At 47.4% G+C, this 10,989-nt stretch overlaps 1 protein-coding gene and 1 long non-coding RNA gene across 2 annotated transcripts in view; one reads left to right on the top strand and one right to left on the bottom strand.

Annotated features, from left to right (window-relative positions):
• TENM2 (teneurin transmembrane protein 2) overlaps window positions 1-10,989 on the top strand; it is a 1,008,125-nt gene that overhangs the window by 958,112 nt on the left and 39,024 nt on the right. The gene's annotated exons all lie outside the window — the stretch shown is intronic.
• Window positions 541-10,989, bottom strand: part of LOC116751934 — a 53,185-nt gene continuing 42,736 nt past the window's right edge. Inside the window, exons 2-4 of the long non-coding RNA XR_004349369.1 lie at window positions 3,537-3,717; window positions 2,745-2,825; window positions 541-1,337 (exon numbers count right to left, since the gene is read on the bottom strand). This is a non-coding gene — a long non-coding RNA (uncharacterized LOC116751934). The remainder of the gene's footprint in view (window positions 1,338-2,744; window positions 2,826-3,536; window positions 3,718-10,989) is intronic.

Below are 10,989 nucleotides of genomic sequence, written 5' to 3'. Positions count from 1 at the left end.
AGCAGAGATCCCTCTGGTCTTCTTTTCACACTCGCTATCATCTTCTCTGTCAACTTCCACTGTGTGCCCATGGCTACCATGGCGACTGTGTGGTTTCGGTGTGCTAAATACTGAGTTTTATAACGTGCTCTTTACACTCAAGGAGTGGACAGTCCGGTAGAATGTATAAACCTCAGGATAATCCATATCCGATGGGTTAAGTGAGTAGAGAGAGGAACATCCAGGGCTTCGTGGGAATCACAGCGGAGGCGCTACTATCCAGCCTGCAGGCATCAGGGAAGGCTTGCTAAGAGGAAGTAACAAGCAAACTGCAGCAGGAAGTTTTAACCAACTCTAGCTTCCCCAGACTAGGTAACGTACCCACCAGTTACAGCTTTGAAAACCAATATATAACATTTATTGAGGACTTTTATGATGAGAGCACGACGTTAAATGCTTTACTTGTATTACCTTAGAGTCTGCCTGCCGATGCAGGGGACACGGGTTCGTGAAGATCCCACGTGCCGCGGAGCGGCTGGGCCCGTGAGCCATGGCCGCTGAGCCTGTGCTCCGTGACGGGAGAGGCCTGCGTACCGCAAAAAAAAAAACAAACAACCCTGTGGGGGTAGATGTTATTATCTCCCTTTTTCAGATGAGGAAACAGAGGCTCTGGGACGCTAAATAACCGGTCCAAGGGTACAGCGTCTAGCAAACAAACAGCAAAGCCAGGACTCAGCCCCAGTTCTCTCTGTCTCACTTGCCAGGATTCTTAACCAGCAGGCCTCACAGCTTCCTGATTAGAGCAACAGTCATCCAGATAATCTGGTTCCTGCTCTGTTCACTTACGTGGCATCAAGAGGGACTGGTTCTTACCATCAGGCTCTCCCTCGCACTGGGGAGAATCCTCGGGATCTCGGTCTTCGTCAGAGTCAGCACCTATTTATTGAACACCTAACTAGGAGTCAGGCACTGTGCTATGAGCTGGAGAGCTACATGGCACAACAGGGGCCGCCGATAAGAAGTCAACTAACAAACAGAAAATCGCTGCAGAGTGAGACACTCACCAGGAAGACGGTAAACGACGCAATACGGCAGGGTTTAACACACGCTCTGCTTTGGAATTCCTGAGATTAGAAGGCTCACGCTCAACAAAACCTGGGTCATAACTTCTGCCGTGTTCTTGGATTGAAATCCAGCCGGCCCAGGCGACCTCCCTGCGGAGCCAGGCCACTCCATGTTAAGATTCCGCCCTCACCTTTGTCTGGTTGGAGTTTAATTCTCCACATTAGGTTATCAGCAGCCTCCCATGTTTTTCTCCCTCTGCTGGTATCTGCAAAGTTGCAAGCTGCAGTGTCTTCCTAAAGACAAAAATGAAATGAGATTAGTAGCGAAATCCTCAGTGACTGGATTTCAGGGCTGTATAATTGATCTTTGATACACTGCACCATAGAAGTTTGATTAGAAATAGTCATCGTGCCTTTTCTCGGATAAATCGGTCATGCATTTTGACTAGAAGTTTTCAAAATAAAGATAAATGCAGCCCTAAAATAAAATGGCTATAATTCCCAACTCTGAATATTAAAAATCGTAATAATGGTACTCATGGTAATTAACAGAAGTTAGGCACGCAAGTCTCATAACTGAGTTTCTGCCAAGGTTAGATTTGCTGGCATCATGTTTATGCAAATCGAAACACAGCTTTATCTATCAACACCTCAACATTTAATTGTCTGGTGTTAGTTCCTGTAACAATAATCACATATCCATTTAGCTCTCTTAAATGAAAATCACTATGAGATTATAACAGGTTGAGTGGACTGAAAATGTAATTTGAAAATGAGGGAGAAAGCCTGGAATTTATTTGCATCTCATTTATTTTAATTCAATTCATAAATCGTTTAGTGAATGAAATAAAAGCAAGTCCCGGAAATTGCCAGGGAGCAGGTGGGAGAAGGGAGGGAGGGAGAGTAGAGTGTCACATGTGAGCCGTGTGACGTGAGCTATCCCAGAGGCCAGGATTTCAAGGGAAGGGGTATGTCGTTATATCAGTCAGGGGAGGGTGGGGTGGGTGTGATCGGTTAACAAATGTGAACAAATAAGCCCTGAAATCAGGGCTTACTGAGCAGGGCTAGACACGGCAGGCGTCACTGCCATCCTTCCTGGTGAGAACACAACACAGTGGGGTGACTTCAACTTAACTACCAGGAAGCCCAGGAAATGGTGTCTTTCCGCATGCCTAAGAAGACAATGAAAGGAGATTTGGTGACCACGTAGCAGGGTCCCTGCCATCCCGATCAGGGCTGAGGGTTGCTTCACAGAAGAGTTGGCATCAGTTCTACAGAGCAGTAGGAATTAGCCAGGCAAAGATATCAGCAAGGGGTAATCAGACAGAGTGTCGACTGTAAAAAGGCAGAGAGGTCCAAAAGAAAAGGAATGTCATTTCAGAAAACTAACTCAGTGTGGCCAGAGAGTTGGTTAGGGTGGGAAGGGAATGGAAGGGCGTATTTTGCTAGGCTGGCATTTATCCTGAGGACAGTGGCGGGGCTGTTCCAGGGTTTGGTTAGCAGAGCGACGTGTTGGGGTTTGTCGCATTAGAAAGACCTCTCAGGGAAGATAGATCAGGCGGGGACAGGCTAGGAGGAGAGGGGTGATCCAAACAAGAAGCGAAATCATTAGCAGAGAAGACAGAGGGACATCTGAGAGCTTACTTAGCACACACAATTAACAGGACTTGGCAGCCAGCAGGCTTGCTGGGTCATGCTCACCTTTTAAGGGGCCCCTTCCACGATCATGTAGACTGGGAAGCCGAGAAGCCCTCCAGACTTCAGGGGCTGGCCTGCCAGGCTCTGTGGAGGGAAGAGGCAGGGAACTGAACCCCAAGACAGAGATGTGAGATTCTGACAGCCCCAGTGCTGCCACTTGCAACAGGGAAGAAACTGAATGAACTTACAGGTGCTGCCACTGAACCAGCACCACGTAATTGTTGCTCCCCTCCCCCACCCCCACCCCCGTAGATAACAAGGGGTTTGGAGAGCATCTCTGGTGTGGTAACTGAAGGTCTCGTGCAGTGAGGCAAATCGCCTGACCTTTCCCAGGGACTGGCAAGCTCCCGGCAGCCTGGCCAGTTGAGTGCCGTGAGGGCTCAAGGCTCTGAGCATCCCTGGAGTTTACCGAAAATCTCGGTGAAGATATTACCATAGAACAGTACCCAGTGAAACTAGGTACCCCTTCTTCCAGCATTCCAGCCAAGGGCACCTCTCAGGTGAGGAACGCATCAGCAGCTCTTACATAAAGGCTGGTGAAATGTAAACCGGTGGATGGATGGACCGTGGCCACCCGCTTCCACCAAAATCTTTACGGCTTTGTTGCTTTGGCAAAATCTCAAGTGGTTGTCCGTGCCCAAACTCAAAGTAGGGAAGGTCTTCATTATGCCTCCCAAGGATTTCTCCAGGAATCTCACTTGAAAGAGCCCTCCTCCCTCAGGCCCTCACCACCCAGCACTGTTTCCTGTTTCCTCTGGCCTTCAAAAAACACACAAAGCTGTTACATCAGGGTACCTGTAAGCTCCGTGAGCACGAGGACCATCTCACTGCCGTATCCCTGGTGACAAGTGCCATGGGATGGGCATTCAGAGAGTGGGTGACAAAGGAAGGTATGATGACCATGCCCCCTTCTAAGGCGCCTCCTTGGAACATGTTTAGCGCATAAATGCCTCCGTATCTGTCAGGGATCTTTCCACTGCAAGAGAGAGACAGGAAGTGCACTCAGATTAGCTCAATTAAAAAGGGCATGTGTTGTCTTGCCTCGCGGGCCCCTACCAGAGAGGAGCTAGCCTTAGCGACTTCACCAGCTCAAATGATATCATCAGGTTGACATCCTTCTCTCGGCCCCCTTCCATCTCTTAGCAATGTTTCCCTTGACACTTAGCCTAATTTACCCCTACATTCGACTGGTGACCTCTTCACCCTGGGAGTCAGGCAGACTTGGCTAAAGATGACTCCAGGCTGATATACCAGTTCAGCTTAGTGACCCAGGGGGAAGAGGAAGCAATCTTTTACAGAATTAAAATCTAAAATCCCTTGGAAGAACTCTGAATGGCCTGCCACAGATGGAATGGCAGTCACACCCCGGGGCCAATCACTGGTCAGGCAGGTGGGGGTCTGTGATTGGCTGGGTCACACGTGGACACGTGTCTCGTGTGACGGACATCTCAGTAAAAACTCCTAGATGGGGAAACCTTAGAGAAAGGGGGTGCTACACCCACAGAAGGAAGAGATGGTTAAATCACACTCATACACACCCAGGTATATACTTCATCCTCCCTCCCTCCAAAGCCTAATCATAAAGCAAACTTCTGGTCCTGAGGACCTCTTAATGCATTAATACTCCTCCCCTCCAGCAAGACATTTTTCTAGACTTCTGGAAGAGAGAACTGAAACCACCTCCTCCTGTTAAGATTTAAAACTTCTGCTCTTTCCTAAGATGGGTTTAGTGCGTGATTCTCTCTGATAAGGAAGGCACATAACCACCCTCTAGGGTATTTCCTCCTGATTATGATTTACACAGAGATTGCAAAAGCAAGAAACAGCTACATGTGTAGGTAGCAGAACAAAAGGAAAGTTGCTTCCCAGATAATCTTCCATCATGATACCAGTATTAGTGTTATTAGTATTCCAGGAAGTGGGAGTTAGTCATTTTGTTTGGGTTTCTGTACGATTAATGTGACATTGCAATTACACGTTGGCTTGTGTTACTTTTACTTTTGTGGCAAATGACAGTGACGCAGGAACAAGGTGGGAGGCGGGTATGCATGTGTGCCTGTGAACACACGCACGTGAACTCAGTTCTGCATGGAACCCACTCAGGTAGGCCTGTTAACATATGCAGTCATCACAAGAGCCTGAATTTCATCAGCCCTTCCTGCCACAGTGCATTCTTTCTACACCAGCCAACGTTTTATTTTTTCAAACACCTATTACGTTCCTGGCACTGTTCGAGGTACTGAGTGTGTATGTTAGGGAACAGACAAGACACTGAATTCTGAGCAGTGCTTGTGCAGGCAGAACTTCCTATAAATGTAATATTAGCTTAAATAATATATAATTGGAAGGGTAAGCCTCTGCAAAATATATTCAACAGTGTATCCCCCAAGCAAACATTACTTTCGGATGACTTGCTTGCTGTTTTGATTGGCGCGATGGAAAAGTGGAAAGACCCTCATGGAGCTTTATGCTGTAGCAAGGGGAAACAGATAATAATCAAATAAGTTACAAATAGTGTAAAGAAATGGTGATGGGTGCTGTGGGGAAAAAAAAACGGTTGAAATAACAGGGAGTGTCTGATTTAGGTTAAGGCCACTCTAGGAAGATGACATTTGGGCTGAGAACTGAATGAAGAGTAGGAAATTTTCAGGAATGGAATGGCAAGAAAGCCTTCTGTGCTAAGGTACCAGCATGCGCAAAGGCCCTGAGGCAGAACATGAGCCAGTGTAGCTGGAGCAGACTAGCTGGGGGGGGGTGGTGAGGTCAAGGGATTGAGGCCTGACCGGTGCTGCTAGGTATCTGAGAAGCATATCTGAGATACCTAGCAGGACGTCTGAGAAGACGTCCTCCCCAGATGTACCCACTGTTGAACACAAAGGAGCATTCATCTGTGCCTTCCCTGCTTCTGAGAGGCTAGGAGACACGCAACATACTTCTACAAGTTCAGGTTGCAGGATGACAAGTCCAAGTCCGTTCAGGTCGTCTGGGTTGAGGCTCCATATCAGACACCCCTCCTCTCTGCCACATCCCTACCCATGGACCACCTGCCCCCACTAGAACGCTCCCACAGCATCGGAAGTGAGGTTCTCTGCCTGGGCAGGGCCCTTGCTTAACACCCGAGCTCTCACCTGCTGACTGCCCCCTCTGGAATATTCTCCCTGACTCATCTCCTGCCCTCACCTGTGAAGTCTCATACTTTGGGCCCCACTGAGGCAGCCGCTCCTCTGAGAAACTGGCCTCGTCCGTCCAGTTCTGGCTCCGTGTCCCTCCTCCGTTCCCATAGTGCCTTCCTCTATTTACTCATCCACCACACGAATGTTTTTCATTGTTGGTTCATGTGTCTTTTATCCTCACTCTGACCTGTAAGGTCATGAGGTCAGGGCCCTAACCTGTTCTGCTCTAGTTTAAATATTGATCACATTAACAAGCACAGAGTAGGTGCTCAGTCAATGCTGAATGAGTGGATGTGATTTTAAGTTGACATCATGAAAATCCTCTCCCTCCAACCTCTGTCCTATTAAATTCCAGGTCTCCGGGGGTTCCTCCCAGAATGACTCCAATTGCTCTTTAGAATGAAGGAAGAAGCCTTTCAGATACTTGGAAGTCACAAATGTCCTGCTCACATTTCTCATCTCAGTTTTTCACGTTAGAGCTTAGATCATCAGAGCTGCCAGCATGCTTACCCTCGGTCTAATTCAACCCCCTTACTCACAAATGTCTGAGCGCCAAGCACGTTCCAAAATAATAGAGACACTAAGAAAAATAAGATAAAGTCTCTACCCACTAGGAGCTCACAGGCCATGACAGATAAGGAAACAGAGGCATGACCAGTAAAGGTTCAGCTTTTGTAATAACGAGAAAACGATCAAGTGTTAAAAACTGCAACTCAGGGCTTCTCTGGTGGCGCAGTGGTTGAGAATCTGCCTGCCGATGTAGGGGACACGGGTTCGAGCCCTGGTCTGGGAAGATCCCACATGCCGCGGAGCAACTAGGCCCGTGAGCCTGCACATCTGGAGCCTGTGCTCCGCAGCAGGACAGGCAACGACCATGAGAGGCCCGCGCACCGCGATGAAGAGCAGCCCCCGCTTGCCGCAACTGGAGAAAGCCCTCGCACAGAAACGAAGACCCAACGCAGCCAAAAATAAAAGTAAATGAACCGACATTTCAAAAACAAAACAAAAACAAAAACCCCTGCAACTCAAATTCAGGTCTCTCCACCTTTCTAACTCACCCGCCATCCAAAACAGCAAATCATCCAAAAATCATGTTTGCTTGGGGAATACATTATTTAATGTGTTTGCAGAGGCTTACCCTTCTAATTATGCATTATTAAGCTGATATTAAATTTATAGCAGTTGTTATGTCTGCTCCATCCCTGATCCCATCATAGCATGGAGTCTTGTATGGGAGCTGCTTTTTAAATCCCAGAGGACTGACCCAGAAAGGAAATGAAGATGTCATCTAGGCCAGGCTTTTCCTCTGGGCGAGTGGAATAACTAAACTCTCCAAGCAGGGAGTTCTGCTTTTCAGCATCGCCAGACATGGAGAATCTCTTGCCCTCCCTCACTAATCTTTTCTGGGTTTCCCAGACGTGACGTGGATGGGCAAGGGATTCTGCTGTAAGTCCAACTGAGGTCTCTCCTGCTGTGCTACAGTACCCTTTCCAGGAGGGGATCCAGCCCAGCGTTAACTTCTTCTTTTCCAGTTTCTCGATTCGCCAGCTCCCAACATTGCCCCTCAAGCTAAGTTAGAGTCACCAGTTATAGGCCCAGCAGGGCCATTTTAATGACAGCGTTTCCTTTTCTCAGGGTTTCTTACAAGGCTCCTTGTGACAGGTGTGTGCCTGGAGAGATCAAAACATTCTGGAGGGAGATTCCACATCGGGAAACTACTTCCCAAAGTCTGCCCTCTGCAAAAATAAAAACCATGCTAAATAGCTGAGTTTTATTAACTGGGGAAGCCAGGCTGAGGAGAAGGCCCAATAATTAAAAATAACGGCTTCCTTACCAACACAAAATTGTATTAATTTAAAAACTGGTTTCTCTATCACTGAATACCTACTGAGCTGGCTGGGAAGGGAATTGTGCTGATCCTGGCAGTGAAAATAATTCAGAATAACTTTTATGTTCTCCAGGAAGCCTGAAGGTTAATTTAAATATTTTTAGGTGGAATTCGGAATAAGATCAGTGTGGCCTAAATGAAAGCCCTGGCACACTCTGAAGTTGGGGGCGGGTGCCTGCGAAGAGATGAGCATGCCTGTCAGAGCCTCCAGATCTCGAACCCCATAGCCAGGCAACTCCTCTTTAATGAAGGGACCCTCACAATTAAACATATTTTGACTAGATGATACTACTGGCCTGAACTCCTTGACTCAGCTTCCGGCGAATTTATTATGTTTAACTATTAGAAGGGTCAGGCATTTTTATAGAAATTACGTATTTCAAAAGTGAACTCAGCGACATCACCAAGATGGGAACATAGGTCATCTCTGACTTTGCCCTCGCAAGCACAGCAGCTAACAAGGATTCATGGACAGGAAACCACCAAGAGCGTCCTAGAACACAGGGTGAGGCTGAGCCACACACACCCCCACCCCCGCACCTTGCACCACAGAGATCAAGACGTGTATCAGAAGGGTAACAAGGAGCACCCGCACGCTGACTGCATTGCCCCTCCCCCAGGCCAACACAGCTCCACTAGTGGGAAAAGAGGAGCTCGTGGCGACATCTGGGACCCCCCAGCATTGTGAGCTGCTTTGTGAGGGCGGCTACTCCTGTATCACCCCACAGGGACTGCAGGAGGATCTGCGGGGCTCAACCACTGGGAAGCTGATCCTGATGGAGAAAGAGGGAGGGGCTTGCAACAACCAGCACTCAGATCTCGGTAGACCGAGTCCCTCCCTGCAGCGCCCGGGTAATCCCAGCCGGCAGCTTTGCTCAGCTGCAGAACCAAGTCAGTCTGAGCAGCGAACTTGACAGGAGTTTTACCAGCTCTGGAGGCTGATCTGCCCACTTCCCCTCCAAGGCATGAAAACCCAGTAATGCTCAAGCCATGAGGCGGACAGGCAGAGCTGATTGCCCCAGAGCAAAGTCAGTACCCAGGCATGGAGGGTTCCCCTGATATGCCCAGACAGGGGGAGTTCATTCATAGCCCCATTGCTGCTAAGTGTAGCTCTCGGCCCCTTCCAACCAGAAAGCCTGTTCAGAAAATTCGGGAGGTGCCTGAAATGGACCCTCCTGCCCCACCCAGGCGTGGGAGCGGATCATAGGCCTACCAGCTGCTGAGTGTGTCTCCCCACCCTGACTGGCCAGGGGGACTGGTGGGAACACGTAGAGGCTGTATAGCACAGCAAGCTCGAACAGAGAGGTGGGCAGGCAGAGCTGATAGCCTGCAAAGCAAAGCCAGTGGCCCTATTTGGCCAGGGAACTTGGGGCAGAGGTTGGTTTGAATCAAGATCACAAACAAATAGCCTTACAAACCTTGGAGCTAGTTCTTGCACTTCACCCCAAGCAGGAAAACTAATTTGTAGCCCCACTCATTGCTGACGATAGGCTTCAGCCCACCCGACCAAGGAACCTAACCACAGCACATGGGAAGCTAGGTAGCCCATCCATCTGCCCTGCTTACAGTGGCACTTTGAACAGAGAGCACAGTCTATGGCTTTTCCCATCTGCAGAGCAAAACCTGTAGCCCCCCGCATCTGGAGAGGGAATTCAGTATACACTCTTCCCAAATTCAAGTCTTGAAACAAGCTGTGCAGACTCTGGATTCCATTCTGCTGCCCCACTAGGGCAGGGCAGATACCTACTGCTAAGTACATTACCCAGGCCCACTGGTCTAGTAAGCCTGACCAGAGAACCCAGGCTACTGCAGAGCCCATCCTACAGCCTCACTTCGGCAGGGAACCAAGACAAGAGTCCTATCCAACTGTTCTCAGTCAGCAGCACACCCTCCCACCCCTGCCCTCAGAGCTCAGGCAGTTGCCTCATCCAAAAATAGACCCTGATAGCAAGCCCCAGCTGCTCAAGGTCGTTATCAGCAGACAGTTGCAGAAACTAAAACCTAGCTAACTGGCGAAGAATTCTCTCTACCAAAGCAAACCTACAAAGTCTAGAAGAGAGATCACTTACTCAAATGCACAGATACCAATGTAAGGAATGAAAGCTCATGAAAAATCAGGGAAATATGATACCACCAAAGGAAACTAAGAGAACTTCAGTAACTGAGCCTACTTAAATGAATATCTATGAACTGTCAGCCAAAGAATGCAAAATAGTCCTCTTGAAGAACTTTAGTGAACTGCAAGAACACACAGACAAATGAAATTAGGAAAACAATTCATGAACATGACAAGAAGTTGAACAAAATTAAAAACCATGAAAAAAATTCTAGACCTGAAAAATACAATAACTAAACTGAAGAATTCAATTAAGAGCTTCAAAAGCAGACTCAATACAGAAGAAAAAAAGTCAGCAACCTGGAAGACAGGACAGTTGAAATTATCCAGTCAGAGGAGCAAAAAAGAAAAACAGCGATGAAAGCCTTTGCACTTACGAGACACAAGCCCCCCACCCCCACACACAAAAAAAAAATTTGCATTATGAGAATTCCAGAAGAGAAAGAGAAAGGAACAGAAAGGATACTTAAAGCAATAATGGCTGAAATCTTTCCAAACCAAAAAAGAGAAATGGACATCCAGATCAATGAGGCCCAAAGGACCCCAACTAGGTTGAACCCAAATAGGACTACACTGCGACACATTGCAATTAACATTGTCAAAAGCCAAAGATAAAGAAAGTTGAGAGCAGCAGGACAAAAGACAGACATTACATACAAGGGAATCTCCATGAGACTATCAGCAGGTTTCTCAATAGAAACTTTTCAGGCCACAAGGGAATGGGATGATATATTCAAAATATTGAAAGGGGGAAAAAAAAAAAAACTGTAAACCAAGAATTCTATACCCAGCAAAAGTGTCCTCATAAATGAAGGAAGGAAAAGACTCATGAGCAAACAAGAGCAAGGGAGTTCACCACCATTAGACCTGCCTTACCAAAATGGTAAGGGAGTTCTTTGAGTGGAAGTAAAAGGTCACTAATTAGCATCATAAAAACAGAAGAAAGTAGCATAAAACTCACTTTTAATGGTAAACATGTAGTCAAAATTAGATTATGTAATATGGTAAGAGTAGTGTGAATTCACTTACAACTCTAGTTATAAGTTTAAAAAAATAATAATCATAACTACT

Source organism: Phocoena sinus, chromosome 3, assembly GCF_008692025.1.
Source record: "Phocoena sinus isolate mPhoSin1 chromosome 3, mPhoSin1.pri, whole genome shotgun sequence".
In the NCBI taxonomy this organism is placed as follows: Eukaryota; Metazoa; Chordata; class Mammalia; order Artiodactyla; family Phocoenidae; genus Phocoena; species Phocoena sinus.
This window is presented reverse-complemented; position numbering and strand designations above follow the sequence as displayed.